The sequence below is a fragment of the Sarcophilus harrisii genome, chromosome 3 (genome assembly GCF_902635505.1).
Source record: "Sarcophilus harrisii chromosome 3, mSarHar1.11, whole genome shotgun sequence".
In the NCBI taxonomy this organism is placed as follows: Eukaryota; Metazoa; Chordata; class Mammalia; order Dasyuromorphia; family Dasyuridae; genus Sarcophilus; species Sarcophilus harrisii.
This window is the reverse complement of record NC_045428.1, coordinates 87,429,672-87,449,077: the sequence shown is the minus strand read 5'-3', so window position 1 is coordinate 87,449,077 and position 19,406 is coordinate 87,429,672.

Genomic DNA, 19,406 nt, shown 5'->3' with positions numbered 1-19,406 from the left:
AATCAATCCCAACTAAATCTTCAGAGGACCTTTGATGAAGCATATTACTTACATTCTGATAAAGAGGCGAGGGAACAAATATAGAGCCATACATTATTATACATGGCCATTATGTAGATTAATTTATTTGATTGTTTGATTTTTATTATTTCTAATATTTTAATGTTTTCCCAATTATATGTAAAAGCAATTTTTAACATTTGGTTTTTAAATTTTGATTTCCAAATTTTCTCTCTCCCTCCCCCTCATCATTGAGAAGGCAAGCAACTTGATATAAATTATATGTATACAATCAGGCAAAACATGTTTCACTATTAGTCATATTGTGGGGGGAAAAACACAGACCAAACTAAAACAAAAATCTAAGAAAGGTAAATAGAGAAAGAAATGGTTTTAATCTCCATTCAGATTCTATCAGTTTTTTCTCTGGATATGGGTAAGATTTTTCATCATAAGTCCTACAGAATTGCCTTAGATCATTGTATTGTTGAGAACAGCCAAGTCATTCATCACTGATCATCATGTGATTTTGTTGTTATTGTGTACACTTTTCTCCTTATTTTGTTTACTTCAGTTTGCATAATTTCTTGTAAATATTTTAAAATTTTTCTAAAATTTCTAAAATGAGCATCTTGCTCATCATTTCTTATAGTAAAATAGTATTCTATCAATTATATACTATAACTTGTTCAGCTATTCCTTATTTGATGGCCATCCCCTCAATTTCCAATTATTTTCCACCACCACAAAAAAAGCTGCTATAACTATCTTTGCAAATATAAATCTTTTTCCTTTTTTTTTTTTTAATCTCTTTGGGATACAGACACAGTAATGGTATTGCTGGGTCAAAGAGTATTTATGCCTTTATAGAATAGTGGATATAGTTGCAAATTGCTCTCCAGAATTACTGGATCAGTTTACAATGTCATGAACAGTGTTTTAGTGTCCCAGTTTTCCCACATTCTCTTCAAGATTTGTCATTTCCTTTTTCTGTCATATTAACATATCTCTAATCAAAGTGATTTAGAGTATTTTTTCACATGATTAGAGATAGCTGTGATTTCTTCTCCTGAAAACTGCTTGTTCATATCCTTTGACCATTTATCAATTAGAGAATTACTTGTATTCTTATAAATTTGACTTCATTCTCTACATATTTGAGAAATGAGGTCTCTATCAGAGAAAATTCTGTATTTTTTTCATAGTTGTGATTACTATGTATTTTCCACTATTCTTTGTTTTCCCTGTTTATCCTTTTTTCTCTCTCTCTTATTCTTCCATATTCAGCTCTGGTCTTTTCACCAGAAATGCTTGATTATGCTCTATTTTATTAAATATACACTTTTTACCCTGAAGGATTATATTCAATTTTACGGGGGAGGGATGATTATTAATTATAATCCTAATTCCTTTGCCCTTTAGAATATCATATTCTAAGTCTTCTGATCCTTTAATATGGAAACTTTTAAATCTTGTGTGTGCCTGGCTACAGCTCCAAAACACTTGAATTATTTCTTTCTGGCTACTTATTTTCTCCTTGATCTGGGAGTTCTGGAACTTGGCCATGATATTCTTGAGAGTTTTCATTTTGAGATATCTTTCAGGAGATGATTAGTAGATTCTTTTAATATTTATTTTATGCTCTTATTTTAGGATATCAATGCAGTTTCCCATGATAATTTCTTTAAAGATAATCATGATTTAGTCATGGTTTTCTGGTAATTCAGTAATTCTTCAATATCTCTCTAGACCTATTTTCCAGTAGGTTGTTTTTTCAATGATATATTTCACATTTTCTTTGATTTGATTTTGTTTCATTGTTTCTTAATGTCTCATTGAGTTATTAGCTTTCACTTGCCCAATTTTAATTATTAAGGAATTATTTCCTCTAGTGAGCTTTTATATATTATTTTCCATTTGGCCAATTCTCCTTTTTAAGGAGCTCTTTTCTTCAATGAATTTTTGTATCTCTTTTTCCATTTGACTGATTCAGTTTTATAAGGAGTTCTCCTTTGTGGATTTTTGTGCCATTTTTACCATTTGGCCTATTCTTTTTTTAAGGTGTTATTTTCTTTAGTAATTTTTTCTGACTCTCCTATTAACTCTTTTTTTTTCATGATTTTTTTGCATCACTCTCATTTCTTTCCCCATTTTTTTTTTTTTGCTTCTTTCATTTGATTTTTAGAATCCCTTTTTCAACTTTTCCAGGAATTCTTTTTTTTTAGTCTTAAAGACCAATTCACATTTTTCTTTGATGTCTTGGATGTAGTAGCCACTTTGATAGTTCCAAATTGCTCTTGCATAGTTCCAAATTGCTCTCCAGAATGGCTGAATGTATTCACAATTCCACCAACAATGTATTAGTGTCCCTGTTTTCCCACATCCCCTCCAACATTTTTCATTATCTTTGCCTGTCATTCTAGCCAATCTGACAGGTGTGTAGTGGTATCTCAAAGTTGTCTTAATTTGCATTTCTCTGATTAATAATGACTTGGAGCATCTTTTCATATGGCTAGAAATAGTTTCAATTTCTTCATCTGAGAATTGTCTGTTCATATCTTTTGACCATTTATCAATTGGAGAATGGTTTGATTTCTTATAAATTAGAGTCAATTCTCTATATATTTTGGAAATGAGGCCTTTATCAGAACCTTTAGCTGTAAAAATGTTTTCCCAGTTTGTTGCTTCCCTTCTAATTTTGTTTGCCTTAATTAAAAAATATAGTTTTAAAGTAATGTGTAGAATTTATGTGCTTAAAAAAAGGTAGTATGAAATGAAGACAGATTGAAAGGAAGCTTTCTTTTATATTCTAATGCATATATGAAAACACTTTTTTAATTGTGGTGTTTATATTCCAAATGAAAATAAATTAACTTTTAAAGTGAAAAGTATAGGTGTAATGCATATTTAAAGAGAACAGCTGGAAATTATAGAGATCTACAGTTTCATATACAATTCTATCACTATGTATGTAGAAATGTCCATTTATTTGGTGTTTAAATTCTGAATAGAAATAAATTTAAGAAAAAAAAATCAGATGTATTCTGATGGAAGTAGATATCTTTGACAAAGAGAAGATCTAATTCAGTTCCAATTGATCAATGATGGACAGAATCAACTATACCCAGAGAAGGAACACTGGGAAATGAATGTGGACTACTTGCATTTTTGTTTTTTCTTCCCAGGTTATTTTTACCTTCTGAATCCAAATCTTCTTGTGCAACAAGAGAATTTTATGGTTTTGCACACATATATTGTATCTAGGATATACTATAACATATTTAACATGTATAAGACTGCCTGCCATCTAGGCGAATACAGGCCTACAAATTTGTTTTTTGATTTATTTGGTCAATCTCTCTCTCTCTCTTTCTCTCTCTCTCTCTCTCTCTCTCTCTCTCTCTCTCAAAATAGGCTATCTCTGCTATATATATATATATATATATTACTTCTGGCCACTACCTCCATTCTCCCACTCTTCTGCAACCCCTTCCATTTCTGGAAATTTCCAGGTCCTCCACAGGTACATTAATGGATTGTTCTTTGTTTATGACATCAGAACTGAGTAACCAGTCAGAATTGAGACCTTTTCCTCTGACTCTCCTGTATGATGAAGTAGCTCCATTTTGATGGCTAACCTAAGTGTTTTCTCTTTACATTAATAGAAAAAAACGAGAATAGAGCAATAGGTTACAAATGGATCTTACCCATCTGGAGATATGACTAACCTCTTGTTCCTCTATTGAATGTATGCTATCCATGGATATTCTTTTCTTCTCCTTTTTCCCTCTCCTCTTCTAGGCCATCTCAAGTTATGTCATAGATCTTGCCTCCTTTGAATGTAAATGCACTAAATAAAAGCCTATTGCATGTAACATTTTTTGGCTAGCCTTTTTCATCTGTGGAAAATTCCCCCAAAGCAGCCGCATTAGATTGACATGGCGTCCAATCTTGTAAATAGCTTCCAAAGGAAGCCTTGACTCTACTCCCTCTGCAGAAAATGGAAGGTCACCTCTCTGCCATAAATGGCATAAAATTTCTGCCAAGGTGACAAGAAGTCACTTATTCTCAAAAATCAGGAATTTATCATATACTACCAGAAAGCCCTATTCCTTAAATCATCACATAACCTAAATTGCAGTGCTAAGAAAGTATCCCCCAAAATGACAAAGGGGTAGAAAGTCAGAAGTCAGGTCAAAACCACACAGTCTGATTGAGCACTTAACCCTAGGGCACACTGCAAGGCAGAGTGAGACAGGAATGCAAAGCACTAGTCCTCCTATTACTTGATATTGGCATTCATTTTTCAATGAAACTGTTTTTTAACAAGGTTATAAATATGCTTCAAAAGACTAGTGAAATATGTATAATTGCTTCCGCCTAAACCATGTGAAATTGTCCATTACCTAATTTGAAATTATGCTTCTAGTGGTGGAAAAAAAAGTTAAAAAGTAGTTTTAGCTAGGGATTGAGGAATTCATTTGATTCCAGGCAAAAAGGGACTTCGCTTCCCTATTGATCAAGAGAATTGGAAGAAATAGCTCAGTCTTGGCAATGGACATAAAGCCATAAGAACTTCACTGGTTTATGAAGACTTTCCTCACAAGAAATATAGGTAATGAAGTTTTTTAATTCTCATTTCCTAAGTGTGGAAACTGAGGCAGTGAGGGGTTAAAATTTGATTTATTTGGTCAATCTCTCTCTCTCTCTCTCTCTCTCTCTCTCTCTCTCTCTCTCTCTCTCTCAAAACAGGCTATCTCTGCTATATACATAGCTCTTCCTTCTGGCCACTACCTCCATTCTCCCACTCTTCTGCAACTCTTCCATTTCTGGAAATTTCCAGGTCCTCCACAGGTACATTAATGGATCGTTCTTTGTTTAGGACATCAGAACTGAGTAACCAGTCATAAATGAGACCTTTTCCTAAGTGTGGAAACTGAGGCAGTGGAGGAGTTAAATGCCAATATGTCCAAAGTAACACTACTATTAAGGACCAGAATCCGAATTTGAACTCAGACCAATGATTTCTTCATTGTATCATTCTAGCAAGGATGAAGTAACAAAGAAGGATTTAAAGATCCCTGGTGTCAGGGGTAAAATAAGGGGAAAAAATATTGAAAACAGTATCTAGAAGATTTCCTCACCTCATCAGAAGGCGGAATGCCAAACTCCTCCCAATGCCTTTCTTTATAGAGAGCACACTTCATTGCAACTGCTGCTCTGCCTGGTTTTAATTTCATTGAACAAGATTCAATAGCATCTTTCCTCCCTACTGTACCCATCCCTGCCCCAGATTAAGCTCCATCACTCTAATAATCTCATCACACTGATGTCTCCCTGTTCTCCTGTTGCCTTTTTCTTTAGATTGCAAGCTCCTTGAGGGCGAAAACCATCTTTTAAAAACTATCCAACAAACAAAAAAAAAGATTGTCCCCATTATTTAGCACAGTGTTTGGCACATAGTTGTGCCAGAGGACCTTTGTTTGTAGAAACGATCAACAATATCAAGATGTTGGGGTAAAATAGTAGTGATATCTTGACTTGAATAGGATTTAAGTGAGGCAGTTAGTTGTACAAAGTTATCAGCTTCATTTTCCCTTCCAGAATCATCGAAGTCCAATGAAAAGACAAGATTCAAGATAACTGGTGACGACCCAGGATGTAATGGATGCTTCTGACAGTTTTTGACATCTGACCAAACTCTAAGATCTCCACAGCACCTGCTCTTCTTATCTGTCCATTCTGCATGGGGAAATCTTCGCATGCTTAGCGTTGTTGGGTACTTTCAGTCTGGTTGAGTTTATTGTAATAATTTACTGGGATATGATTGTTGCACATGCTGTAGCTTCTTGGAGCCCAGGTGATTTGGGTAATGGTGAAAACCCAAGGTGGATGAACAGCCTGTGGCAAGCCTTCAATCCGAGCTACTAGTGTCAGGCATGACACTTCCTTGCCCACCCATATACCCCTTGGTACATAGTCGGCACTGAATAAATATTTCTTAGATTGAATTGGATTGGAAAACTGTTTCAGAAGGGTGAGATGCAAGTTCTTCAGTAAATATGATTTTGTGTCCCAGCACCAAGTATTGGTGGCACATAACAGATGCTCAATAAATGCTAGTTAATTCATTGATCATGCTTGACAATCAGCTATACAGAACAGTAGCTAGAATACTAGACTAGGACTGAGGAAGACCTGAGTTCAAATCCTGATTCAGATATTTACTTAGCTGTGTGAGCAAATCAGTAACAATCTGTCAACTGCAGTTTCCTCATCTATAAAATGAGGATGATGATAGGTTGTATTTCACAGGGTTGTTGTGAGGATAAGATGAGGTTATAGGAAAGTCCTTTGCAAATCCTAAACTGCATGACAAGTGATAGTTACAATCATCATCATCTTGAGCCATGTCATGGGAGAGGGTGTGAAACACTTTTCCTAGTATGGTTTCAACTAATTAATTCACATTATCTCTCTAAGTTTCTCTTCTCTTAGATTTTTTGCTTAATTACATTTAGACTACAGAGATTCTAGCCAGGGTACTTGTCAAAAACCCATCTATCTATCTAACTACATATATAAATATATATATGCATAGATATGTATGTATATATATACACGTATACACACACTATATATTATACATATTTTATATGTGTATACACACATGTATATATATACTGTGTATGCATGATTTTTAATTAGGGAAAAGGAAACAAATATTTATTATCTATATACTATATGCTAGGCACTGGGCTAAGTACTTTTCTTAAGGCACAGATTATATCAAATTACCTCTGAAATCTAATTCTCATATTCTGGATTTACCAATTGCAGGAAGCTATAAACTTGGGGGCAATATGACCATTGCTGTGAAGTGATCTTCCATTTTCAGGCCAAAGTTTTAGAGCTGGAAAGAACCTTAAGAATTCATGAAGCCTTACTGTCATTTTATAATTGAGGAAACTGAGACCCAGTGACATTACTTGTCTAAGATCATACAGTTAGTTAATAGTGGCATTGGTGGAAGGTCTAAAACTAGTATCTCCATCCTCGGACTGACAATGTAGCATGCCTTCTATTTTATCTTTTAACCTTGGATGGGTTTTCAGACGTGATAGTAGAGCTATTTGGGCTATGAAGTCCAAATCGTGTTCCTTTTTGTTCAGTTCCAAATTGCGCAAGGAATCTTTGATTGAACTTTGTTCACTGTGACTCAAGAAGTCCATGTCAAAGTATAGGTTCATCTGATAAGTTTTTGAAGATTCTATGAAATGGGATTTAGTACATTTTAATCTTTTTTGAACAGGAGGTTGTTCCAAATAGTTAATCTCGTAATATGCCCTTTTGTTTGATTTCTGCTTTACTTTGTTAAAATGAGAGCCATCATTTATGTTTGCAGAAAATCCCAATTCTCCATCAAAAGCAATTTAGAAGAGGGAGGTTAGGAAATGCTTTTTGCTTCTTAGAAAGTAAGTACATTTTTCATATCCCTTTAGAGATACAAAGCTGGCTCCTTCTCACAGTTACAATATCCAATTTTTAAAGAAACAAGTGTGCTTTTGGTGGTATGGGAAAAAGTGCATTATAACCAGTACCCTGCCTTCAAGAGATGATAAACACATCACTTTGCAGTTTGTCCTGATAAACTCTAGGCTTCTCTAATTATCTCAGAGTCTTACAAGCCATAACTCATCAAGTTTCCTACAATGACTGATATCAGTTGATAGTAAGAATCTTCTTATAACTTGCAGGAGAAAGATAGGAAGAGGTTAAAAAACTCAAATATTGAGCTTAGGGTTAAATTTAATCATCATGTAGTGGCAGTAATAGTAATAGTAGCAGTAATAATGGTGGTAGTAAAATAAATAGTGATAGTAATACTAGGATTAAAAGTTCTCCTCTTTCCATGTTTCTATGTTTTGGAGGTAATATTTTGTAATGTAGCAAGATCACAGAAGACATGGGTTTGAAGCCCAACTGCTCCTAACAACCTGTGTGTATCCCTGAGCAGTCCACATAGACTTTTGGTCTCGGTTTTCTTATCTTTAAAATTGGGATAATAAAACCTGTCTTATGTACTCACTGGGTTATGATGATCAAAAAAGCAGGAGCATGACACAGCCATTTTATGGTTCCCTATTGCCCATGAGATATAATTTAAAAGCAATTCTCTTTATGGCATTGAAGGCTTTCCACTGTGAGTTTCCAAACTACTTTTCCAGTTTTATTTCACCCTTAATTTATAAATACATTCTATGTTCCTTAGTCATTTCTCCTTTCCCAGTTGTGTCTCCTTTTTCTGCACTCTCTCATCTCCATGCATTCATACAAGCTGACCCCATGCCTATATCACCTTCTTTTCTTATTTCAATCTGCTGAAATCCTTCCCTTCTTTTGAGAATTACCTGAAATCCAATTTGAAATGATCATCAGATTTAAAAATTCTTATAACACTTTAGGTCTTTGCTCTTTTTAAAAAAATCTTACTTCATAAAATTCTTATTTATAAACACAGTGTCTCTATGAAAGGGATCTTCCTTTTTCAGCTTCTCATTATACACTTGAAGAAACTGAGAAGAAGTGAAATAATTTGTTGAAAGTCACACAGCAAATTAATAGTCCTATTCTTTTGAATCACAACACAGTATTTTTTTCTAACATATCCTAGAGCTTTTCTGGTTTGGGTAGATTTTTGGAAGTGGGAAAAAGAAATAATTATTTGGGTTATAAAGTCCAAATCATTTTCCACATCAATTCTAAATAGCACAAGAAACCTTTGATTGAATTTTGTCTGCTCTACCTCAAGAAGTCTATACACAAACTCACCTGATAGTGTGTAAAGATTCTTTCAATTTTTCTCCTTATATTTCCAGGGCCTACCAAAGTTCTTGAAACATAATTAGTGCTTAATAAATACTAGTTGATTGATTGTTGATATGGTAGAGAGTTATGGTAACAGACAATGTTATTAATTTTGTGTTCTGCACATTGCTTTATGCAATAGAAACATTCCTGAAATATATGGGAACCAAAGTTATATAAGCCTTCCATTATTTTCCCTTTATGCTATCAGTTTGTTGTTCAGTTGTTTCACTAGTACACAATTTCATGACCCCATTTGGATTTTTCTTGGCAAAGAGGTCAGAATGGTTCCCTGTTTCTTTCTCTAGCTCATTTTTACAGATGGGGAAATTGAGACAAAAAGTGACTTTCCCAGAATCATACTGCTATGTAGTATCTGAAGATAGATTTGAACTTAGGAAGATGAGTGAGTTTTCCTGATTTCGGGCCAGGTGCCCTGTCCACTGCACCACCAGTTTAGAGCTAACACTAAGGCCATTTGCCGGATGTTTCTGATTCTTTGCTTTAGATTTATCAGCCTCTTTGTTATATGGTTAATGACCAGATGATCCATTTTAACTTTATTATTTCCTCCAAGTTTTAATGATGTCCTCTGAAACAATAGTCATTTTTTAATTTCACCATCCTTGCCATCTTCTCTTTAAAGAAATCCTATTCAATTACATTTCACACATTTTCATTGTCTACAATATAACAGGTACTAGAATTATACAAAAAGATCACAGACAAAAACGATTTTTCTCAAGAAACTTATGACCTACTTGGAAGAGGAAATACAACACATACACAGATAATCAATATAAAATATGTATGAAATGAATGTAAAACAATTTAGATGGTTGGGGAAGATGCTAAAAATCTGTGAGGATGAGGAAAGGCCCCATGTTGGAGGCAGTATTCCATTTGAACCTTGAATGGAGCCAGGGATTCCAAGAGAAAGTTTTAAGGGGAATATTCTAGGTCTGGGAAACAGTTTATGCAAAAACAGGGAGAGGAGAGATGGAATGTCAAAGTCCTAGAAAAACTATTTGGCTAAAATATAGGGTGTGGGAGAGAGGATTCTGTGAAATCTTAATCTATGTTAAGAAACATAGGTTGGTGCTAGTTGTGAAGGACTTTAAAAACTAAACCAAGGAGTTAATGTTTTATCTTAGAGACAAGAGGATGTTACTGAAACTTTTGGAATATGGAGGGAATTATATGTATAGATCTATGATTTAAGAATATGAATTTGACAATTGTGCAGATGAAAGTATTAAGAATAGAAAGACTGGAAGTGTGGAAATCAATTAAAAGATTATTGCATATCCCAAAGAGATCTTAAAAGAGGGAAAGGGACCCATATGTGCAAAAATGTTTATAGTAGCCCTTTTTGTAGTGGCAAGAAACTGGAAACTGAGTGGATGCCCGTCAATTGGAGAATGGATGAATAAATTGTGGTATATGAGTGCTATGGAATACTATTGTTCTGTAAGAAACGACCAGCAGGATGATTTTAGAGAGACCCAGAGAGACTTACATAAACTGATGCTAAGTGAAATGAGCAGAACCAGAAGATCATTATACATGTCAACAAGAAGAATATATGATGATCAATTCTGACAGATGTGGCTCTCTTCAACATTGAGATGATTCAAACCAGGTCCACTTGTGCAGTGATGAAAAGAACTATCTACACAGAGAGAGAGAACCATAGGAACAAAGGGTGGAACACAACATAGCATTCTTACTCTCTCTGTTGTTTGCTTGCATTTTTTTTCTCAGTTTTTCTTCCTTCTTGATCTGATTTTTCTTGCACAATAAGATAACTATATAAATATGTATACAAATTATGGATCTAACATGTATTTCAATATATTTAACATATATTGGACTACCTGCCAGATAAGGAAGGGGGTAGGGGGAAGGAGGGGAAAATTTGCAACAAAAGGTTATGCAAGAGTAAATATTGGAAAAATTACCCATGCATATGCTTTGTAAATAAAATCTTTAATTAAAAAACATATAAAATTTAAAAAAAGATTATTGCAAAAAAAAAAAAAAAACCTGTTAAACAAAAGTGACTGACAAAACAGCCTTATGTGACAGACTATACCACATTCTTTAGTTACCTTTGCCTTTCCACAGATCATGAAAAACACTGATCTATTCCCTAGGAGAAAGGTTGATTAGTGCAATTGTTGTTGTTTTTGTTTGTTTTTTTCTTTCTCCAAGAGGACCATGACTCTGGGAGGTGATACAATGACATGCAAGTGAATTGGATTTAAGTGATTTTAAGTGGATTAAGTAGATTTAAGTGGATTTTCCCCTCCAAAATCATCGGGTCCAGTGGCAAAGTATAGATTAAGATGACTGGATATGCAATAGGAGACCTTTCAGAGTTCAGTTCCCTTTTACTGTTGTTTTTATTGACATTACTGTAGTCATTGAGTATATTATTTTTCTGTTTTTTTCCCCTCTACATCAATTCATGGAAATCTTTCCTTGATTCACTACGTTCCTTATATTGATAATTTCTTGTGGTATAAAAGTATTGCCTTGTATTCATTTATCACAATGTATTTAGTTATTTCCCAATTTGTTGGCCCCTACTATTGTTTCAAGTTTCTTGTTACCACAAAAAAAGTATTGCTATGAAAATTTTGATATACATTTTACCTTTCCTTCTTCCTTTAACTACCTTAGAGCACATGCTTCATAGTTGGATCACTGGGTCAAAATATATGCATGATTTTATATTATATTCCAGAACATTTTGGACCAATTAACATGAGAGCTTTTCTATATATCATAAATGAATACATTCTTTTGTAAAACAATCGTCCTTTATTTACCTGTTTTAAGAATTCAGAATAGTTTAAAATAATAGCTTTGTTTTCAAAATATATGCAAAGATAGTTTTCAACATTCACTCTGGCAAAATCTTATGTTCCCAATTTTTCTCCCTCCTTCCTCACCTGGCCCCCAGTTAACAAATAGTCCAATATATATTAGAAATGTACAATTCTTCCACATATATTTCCATATTTATCAGCTGCACAAGAAAAATCAGATTGAAAAGGAAAAACAAAAGATGAAAAAGAAAACAAAAAGCAAGAAAACAAGAACAAAAAAAATGAAAATACTATGTTGTAATCCGCATTAAGTCCCCACATCGTCTCTCTGGTTGCAGATGACTCCCTCCATCACAAGTCCATTGGAACTGGCCTGATTCACCCTCATTGTTGAAAAAAGCCACATCCATCAGAGTTGATCATCACATAATCTTGTTGTTGCCCTGTACAGTGTTCTCTGGGTTCTACTTACTTCACTTAGTATCAGTAAATGCAAATCTTTCTAGGCTCTTCTGAAATCATCCTGCTTATCACTGCTTATAAAACAATAATATTCTATAACATTCCTATACCATAATTTATTCAGCCATTCTCCAACTCATGATTATCGACTCAGTTTTCAGTTCCTTGGCCCCCCCAGCACAAAGGGCTGCTACAAACATTTTTGCACATGTGAGTCCTTTTCCCTTTTTTATGATCTCTTTAGAAATCAGACCCAGTACAGACACTGCTGGATCAAAGAATATGAACAGTATGATAGTCTTTTGAGAATAGTTCCAAATTGCTCTCCAGAATGATTGCCTCAGTTCACAGCTCCATCAACAATGTATTAGTGTCCCTGTTTTCCCACATTCCCTCCAACACTTATCTTTCCTGCTATCTTAACCAATCTGAGAGGTATTTAGTGGTATGTCAGAGTTGTCTTAATTTGCATTTCTCTAATCAATAGTGATTCAGAGCATTTTTTGTTATGACTTGAAATGGCTTTAACTTCTTTGTCTGAAAATTGTTCATATTCTTTGAATCAAAGTGGTCAAAGAATATGACCACTTATCATGTTGTTAAAAAAAAAAAAAGTTGCTTAATTGTTTTTCAGTTATGTCCATCTCTGTAATCCCATTGGGATTTTTTTTTTTTTTTTGGCAGAGATACGGGAATGATTTGTCATTTCCTTCTCAAGCTCATTTTACATATGAGAAAACTGAGGCAAATAGAGTTAAGTGACTTTCACAGGGTCACACAGTTAGTAATTGTTTGAGACCAGATTTATTTTTTCAATAGTTATTTTTCCAAATATAAATATAATTTTCAACATTCACCTTTGCAAAATCTTGTGTTCCAAATTTTTTTCCCTCTCCTCCCTGTTCCCCTCTGCAAGACAGCAAGCAATCTGATATAGATTGAATATGTGCAGTTCTTCTAAATATTTTTCTAATACTCATCATGCTGTACACACATAAAAAGTCAGATCAAAAGGGGAAAAAATGATAAGCAAGAAAACAACAACCAAAAAAAAAAAAGATGACAACATTATGACTTGATTCAGATTCAGTTTCCATGCCTCTCTCTTTGGATGTGGATGGCACTTTCCAAAACAAGTTGAGACCATATTTGGACTCAGGAAGATGAGTCTTTCTGACTTCAGACCTAGCATTCTATCCACTATGCCATAAATGTGCTCTCTTTTGCATATTACCAACATATATGTATGAGTATTTACTCTGTGCATGACTTGTGGGGGATGAAGTTATTCCTTTTTCCCCTTCTCATCTCCCCCACAATTAATAGAAAAAGGAAAAGGCAGAAATAATTAATCAAAATGAATCCACACAGTAGCCATGTTCAAAAGCATTCAAAAAGCATTCTCTGAAATAATCTCTTCTATCATTTCTTGTGTCACAATAATATCCCATTACACTTATATATTTCCATTTGTTCTACCATTCTCCAGTTGTCCAGTTCTTTACTTTTCTTTTTTTCCTTCTTTCAGTAAACACTTTAAAATCAGAAAGTTTGTTTAATTTGTGACTATTTCCTCTTTTGTGTTATCATCCTTAAACACTATCTCTTTGTGCTATTTCCCTGTTAATTTTGACCTTTTTCTACACCAATTTGTACACCAGCCTTTGTCCATTTCAGGAAATAGTGAATCTCATCTGATTCTCATTTTCCCTTTTATGTTTGCATATTCTTCTTCTCATTCACCATAATTATAAGAAATAGCAAGTTCAATTCCTTCTTTCTCCTTTTTACCCTATTGTTTTCTTTCTTTTACTGCCCCTCCCCCCACCCCACTTTCTTTCCTCTTCTTGAATCCCCAGAATAGAACCACTCCACCCCAGTCATTATTTTTATTTTTTAACTTCTCAATTCTCTTTTAAGACATTAATATCATGAAGAGATAATTATTTCTTTTTTACCTGTTAGAATGTTAGCAAATATCACCATATAGGTCCTTATAATCGATTTACATTTCCAGGTTTTTCTGGATGCTTGCATTTGGATTTCAAACTTTCTACTGTTCTTTGTTCCTTCTTTTCCTAGTTTTTATTAGAAATGCTTAAAAACTGTATATTTCTTTAAAGGTCCATTTTTTTCTTTCTGTGTTTTGCAGGTTAAATAACTTTTAGTTGTAAGGTTATATAATTTGCTTCTTGGAATATTGTATTCCAATATCTCTTCTAGTTTAGATAGAAGGTTCCAAGTCTTGTGTGATCCTGTTGATAATTTTTTTTGAGCATTTACAGTATTTTGTCTTTTATATAGGCACTCTGAATTTTGTCTTAGATGTTCCTTGGACTTTTTCATTTCTCCTAGATATTCATATAGTCCTTTTGAAAAATCCAGTTTTTCCTTTGGGTTTCTGCTTGTAGTTTTGATGGAGTTAGATTTGTAATATTTTAAAAAATAATGATGAATTATTCAATTCAGCACTTTAATTCCTGAGTTAGGGCTTTTTGTCAGGGTTCAGCCTCTTTGGTGATTTTGCATAGCATGGTCAAACTTTTGTATCTTGGGTGGCTTGCGGTCCTAAACTGACCTCCACCTCTCTAGATTAAGATTCCTCTGGATCTTTGAGGCTGAGAGAGCTGAATCTTCAGGGTCATTTTCTCAGTTTTCAGGACAGAATATTAGGAACACAGAGTCTCTGAGTATCGATGTTTTAGTTTTTGCAAGATCACACTTAAGTGGTCATCACTACAGAGGTTTTTGCCTACTGCCTCTCCCACAGGTTTCAACATCACCATTTTAAGTTTTTCTCAGGGCAGTCTTCTTTCTCTGCTCTTGCTGTCTTTGAAAAGTCCTGTAAGCTATAAGCATTTGGGAGTGCTAACTCTCACTCTGCTACATTGACTCCCTTTCCTACTGTCTGTGGGCTTCATGCTGAATTTTTACACAGCTCTGGAATAAAAGATGTCATTTACTGTAGTTTTTTATTGGATCCCTTGATCATTATTTTGTCTGGTGTGAATTTAGACCTTTCCCAGAATAAGTGTGGGGAAATTGGGCAACATGCTTTCTTTTCAGGTAGTCATTTTGATTTGATGTCCTATGGGATAATCTCCTTGAAGGATTGTTATATGAAGGAAATATCAGTATTATTCTGTTTGACCCCAGAAGGCACAATCAAGAACAATGAGTAGAATGTGCAAAGTAAAATTTAAGCTTAATGTCAGAAAAAGCTTTCTAAGAGTTGAGATGTACAAAGGTGGAATGGGACACTTAGAGAGGGGGATTCTGTTTTCTTAGAGTTCTTCATGCACGGCTGAATGGCCACTTGTTACATATTTTATGATGCAGTTGAGCTAAATGGTTGTTGAGATGTCTTCATTTCTCAAATTCTATGATTTTTTTTATATAGTCTGCAGTGGGGCCTCTGGGTCCAAGGTGTTAATAATTTAGTGACTTTTTACATACAGCTCCATGTTGTTTCTCAGAAGCAGATGGAATGATTCACAGCTACATCTGCAATACATCAGCATGACTATCTTTATATAACCCTTTCAACAATAACTATTTCCATCTTTTATTTTTTTATTTCTTTACCAACTTGATGGAGGTAAAGAGAAAATCCAGAGTTGCTTAAATTTGCATTTCTCTTTTTAGTAGTGATTTAGAATATTTTTATATGGATGCCAATAATTCTTATTTCTTAATTTGGCAATTGTTTTTATTTTTTGACCACTTATCTATTGGGAAATGATTCAGTCATATGTATTTTGCCAATCTCTTGTTGATCTTGAATAACAGACTTTTATCAGAGAGGTGTGATGCATAAATTCTTCCCCACTAATTTCATTCTCTCAAAAAAAATAATTTTAATATGGAAAGCTTTCTGTTTTGTAAAGATCTTATCTCTTATATAAAATTTCCCTAAACACAGATTTAAAAATTATCTCCTAATTTCCTTTAATTTTTTTTTTAAGGAAGTAACCTTTTACTTTTGAATTGCTTGTCTATTAGTAGCTTATTTTAAACAAATAATGTAAAATGCTAATCTGATCCTCTTTTGTAACAAGATGATTTCTAGCTTTTCTCACAATTCTTGTCTAATAGGTATTCTTTCTTCAATAGTTTGCATTTGGGAGTCCATAAAACAGCTGCTGCACTCATTTATTTATGGATCTTTCTTATCTAAATTATTTTGATTTTTCTATTTTTTACAAGGTCCCAATAGTTTTCACAATTATTGCCTTATGCTATGTTTGAGATATTGTAATGCTCAAGTCCCTGCATTGTTATTTGTCTTTATTATTTCCCAAGAGATTTTAGACCTTCAATTCTTCTAAATGAACTTTGTTATTATTTTGTATAGTTCTACAAATCAACCTCTTGGTGGATCATCAGATCTATTGATTAATTAAAGTAGTTTCATCATTTAAAAATTATATTAGTATATCTCAACTGTGATCACTGAATATCTTTCCAAATATTTAAAGGTTCTTTTTTCTATGGATATTATTCTCTGTTATGCTCTGCTTTATCTTGGCATATTAACTGTTGTATATTATATATATATATATATATATATATATATATATATTGTATTTATTTTGAATGAAATTGAATTCTTTCTCCTGAATCTTGTTAGTAAAATGTAGACATGGTTATAATTTTTATGTTTTCATTTTGTGTTCTAAAATCTTACTGAAGCTATTATTTATCTCAGTTAGTTTCTTCAGTAATTCTCTGGTGTTTTAAGTAAAACATCAATTCATCTACAAATAGGGATAATTTTATCCCCTCTTTCTAAATATTTATAACTTTAATTACCTTCTCTTCTCTCATTATGATACCTAGCTTTGCTAATGCTATGTCAAATAATAATGGGGAGAGAAAATGTTTTTATATTACCCAGATTTGTATATTTCATGATAAATTAATGATAACCATTGGTTTTAGATACTTACTTTTATATGTCATATATTAAAGAAGAGTGTTTCCATGTTTTTTTTTCAGTTTTTTAACCTAATAAATGCTGTCCTATATTTATTAATTTGAGCACATACTTTTTAGTGTATGTAATTAACTGTGCTATTTCTTTTCCTAATTTTCTTTACATTCTTTGTATAGCAGAAGCAAAATTTTAATTTCTCCCTCATGCAAGGTAAGATAATTTTTCCTTTAAATGTATTGAGACCATCTTTAAGAGCTGGTTGGCCCAGGGGACTAAAGTCACTACCCTGTGGCATCAGTACAAAGCAGCTAAAATGAGCTCCAGAGACTCTGTTGCTTGATAGTTGGAAAACAGATAGTTGAGCAACAGAAACAAGGCAATTTAGTTCAGCTAAAACTACTTGAGATGATCTCAATGCATATTCTAATTAAAAATTATTTTCCTCCTATGGCTAAATAAAACTTTAAAAAATTGTAGAATGACTTTATGGCAGTCTCATTTTATTCCAACAGAGAACAACTATCTGGGGGACTGATCTGTGTCAAACCCAGGCTAGAACATTTGGTTATAAATTCAAGTTGACCATAGTGAAATTTTCTTGGCTTAAAAGTAGTAGTCTCTTTGCTAAAATTTTATTAAACATTTTAGCATTAATATTTATTAGTTAAATTTCTCTCTAGCTCTCATTCTCTGTTTCATACTTCTTTTGTCTGGGTATTAAGATCATATTTTCTTTATTAAAGGAGTCTGTAATAATGTCCTCTTACTTAACTATTAAGTATTAAATTTGAAATATAAACATTTATTTTCCCTTTAAATATTTTATAATAATATCCCTCCAAACTCATGCACCAATGGGTTTTCATTTAATTTAGTAGGCAATGGAGAGTTACTGGAGGTTTTTGAATTGTGAAGTAGCATGGCCATATACATGCATTAGGAAGATTTGTTCGACATCAATGAAAAGAGTAGATTTGAAGAGAGGAAAGACTAAAAGGCCCTCTCTCCTGATCTCCAATCTAACATCTTCAACTGTCTATTGGAATCCCAAACTGGATGTCTCCTTCACATCAGTATGTGAAACACTGAACTCATTATCTTTCCCTAAAAGAGAATTATCATCCTTCTTGCCCCCCAAACTCCATTCACTCACTGCTTTGCTCACCCAAATCCAACTTGTTGCTGAGTCTTGTAGCTTCATTCTATCTTCACAAAATCTCTCTTATAGTTCCCCTTCTGTCCTCTGATTCCACAACTATCCCAGGACAAGCTTTCAATTTCTCACATTTAGGAAATTTTGTAATAGTCTTCTGGTTGATCTCTCTGCCTCAAATCCCTCTCTTCCCTAGTCCATTCTCCACTTAGCTACCAAAGTGATCTTCCTAAAGGACAAATCTGAAATGTCCTGTGCCTCTACAATCCTACTCAATAAACTCCAGTAACTCTTTATTGCCTTGAAGATAAAATTGAAGATTTTTTAAGATAAAATATGGTCTAATCCCTAATATTTAGCAAAGAATCTGACACATAGCAAGTACTTAGTAAATGTTTTTTGACCAAGTGAGTAAAGGCAAGGAGATTCATCAGAAGATTATTTGAATTCTGGTCTTTTTAACTCCAGACGTAGCATTGTATTACCTAGCTACTCTATGAAGAACACATTTAGGGATGGGGTGAAGATTTCTCCCAGTGGAATGGGCAGATGAGAATAATTTATTTCATGGTGATGAAGGTGGCTGAAGAAGGTGTCTGGGGTGCTTAGAGCTTAGTCAGACATTACTCCAGTCTGCTTTTATATGCAGTTTTAACTATATGAAATTTGACATTTTTTGAATTCAATTATGAAATTGAATTTCATAAGCAAAATTTTTACCAGTGAAAATCATAATGGTCACAAAACAAGGTCATGTGCTTCCTCAATTTATTTCCTCTGTTTCCAAATTTCTATTTAAATCAGAGGCAGTGTGGTTTAATAGGTCAAATATCAGACCTGAAGTTAGAAGAAACTTTCAATTCTGACTTCAAGATTTACAATCAAGTGTGACAACTCTCAATTTAAAGGAAGAAAATTAGAGATTTAAAGATTTGTAAGTATAGGAACCTTAGAAGCTATCTGACTCCACTTCCCTGTTTTATAGATGAAGAAACTGAAGCTAAAGGAAGTAATGTTACTTGTCACATAAGTAAATAATTAAGTAGCAGGGCTCAGATTTACTTGAGAATCCCTGACTTAACTGTACTACATAGTGTCTTTCATTTCATGAAAATCTATACACATAGTCAGTATAAAGTGCTCTGTCATTTTA